The sequence below is a fragment of the Parus major genome, chromosome 3 (assembly GCF_001522545.3).
Source record: "Parus major isolate Abel chromosome 3, Parus_major1.1, whole genome shotgun sequence".
NCBI lineage: Eukaryota > Metazoa > Chordata > Aves > Passeriformes > Paridae > Parus > Parus major.
In genome coordinates this window covers 111,469,540-111,471,194 of record NC_031770.1, presented here as the reverse complement: position 1 = coordinate 111,471,194, position 1,655 = coordinate 111,469,540, and the positions used below count along the sequence as shown (strand labels likewise).

Sequence of the window (1,655 nt, the reverse complement as noted above, 5' to 3'; positions counted from 1 at the left end):
GGAGGAAGAAATTCCTGTGAACAAAAAATTCAGGTTTTTTTACTCCAAATAAATAAAGGAAGAAATTTTTATAAACAACAATTTCAGGTTTTCTTACTCCACATAAATAAAAGGAGGAAGAAATTCCTGTGAACAACAAATTCAAGTTTTCTTACTCCAAATAAATAAAGAGAGGAGAAATTTCTATAAAAAAGAAATTCAGGTTTTCTTACTGCACATAAATAAAGGAGGAAGAAATTCCTGTGAACAACAAATTCAGGTTTTCTTTTTCCAAATAAATAATTTCTATAAACAACAAATTCAGGGTTTTTTACTTCACATAAATAAAGAGATTTTTATAAACAACAAATTCAGGTTTTCTTTTTCCAAATAAATAAAGGAAAAAAAAATATAAACAACAAATTCAGGTTTTTTTACTTCACATAAATAAAGGAGGAAGAAATTCCTGTAAACGACAAACTCAGGTTTTCTTACTCCAAATAAATAAAGGAAGAAATTTTTATAAACAACAAATTCAGGTTTTCTTACTCCACAAATAGGAAGAAAAAAGAAGTTCCTGTACATAAATTTGGGGGTGACACATTGCTAAAAAAACCGATTTAATATTATTTCTGTATTAATGTTTCCTTTCCCCGATGGATTTGGGACTAGCGAGGGATGGGAAAACATTAAAAAAACAACAAGAGTTTCTCGGATTTTTTCAGCAATCCCACCCATTTGAGACCAGGCAAAAAGAGGCCAGAATTTAGAGATTCTGGTGTTTTTATCAGCAGGAAATGTGAGAGAAGCTGGAAATGTCAGCGGGACGAGCCCATCCCGCAGGGATCAGCTCCAGAAACACTCACTTGTTGAGATCCACATCTTTTCCCTGCTCGTGCGCCTCCAGCAGCTGCTTTATGATGTCGGCGATGGTCATCACCATCAGCTCGGCCTGGCTGAGCTCCCCTGACACGGCAACCAGGCAAAAACAGAGGGAAAAAAATCAGATTTTCGCTGTTTGGCACCAGCGGGAATTGCTGGCACGGCTGGGGTTGGAAAATCGCCTCAGCAGAGCGGGGCCAAGGCCAGGCGTGTCCCCGAGCGCCACATCCGCGGGGATTTTAAATCCCTCTGGGAATGGCGACTCCAGCTCTGCCCCGGGAAGCTGTGCCAGGGCTGGAGAGACTTTTAAAGGAGGAAATTCTTGGTGTTTTCCAGCCCGAAGCTCTCCCGGCGCGGCCTGAGGACGTTTCCCCTCACGCCGTCCCTGAGAGCCCCGGCCTGTCAGCGAGTCTCAGCCTCCTTTTCTCCATGCTGAGCCCCTCCAGCTCCCTCAGCCGCCCGCCCCCAGCTCCATTCCCTCCCCCGGACGCGCTCCAGCCCCTCACGTCTCTTTTTTGGCTTTTTTTACCTTTCCCATTTTTCCTTTTCTGCTTCATCCCGGCGGATCCCGCGGCCTGGAGCGCCGCGCTGCCGTAAAGCAACGCCGCCCCGAGACGTCGCGAAAGGGCCGTAAAGCGCGAGAGGAGGGAGGCGTAACTAAGGGGTTGCAGTTCCTGCAGTGACCACCGGGGGGCGCCAGAGCGCAACGGAGCGGGGAGCGCGCCCCGGTTTTGGGGGAAAAAACGGTTTTGGGGGAAAAAAACGGGTTTTGGGGGGAAAAAACGGGTCTTGGG

The 1,655-nt window shown here is 46.0% G+C and overlaps 1 long non-coding RNA gene across 1 annotated transcript; it reads right to left on the bottom strand.

Moving 5' to 3' along the window:
- Positions 1–851: 851 nt before the first annotated feature.
- Positions 852–1,481, bottom strand: LOC107202387. Its single transcript, XR_001520667.2, has 2 exons — positions 1,391–1,481; positions 852–945 (listed from the first exon to the last, which is right to left on the bottom strand). It is a non-coding gene; the product is annotated as an uncharacterized LOC107202387 (long non-coding RNA).
- Positions 1,482–1,655: the final 174 nt, after the last annotated feature.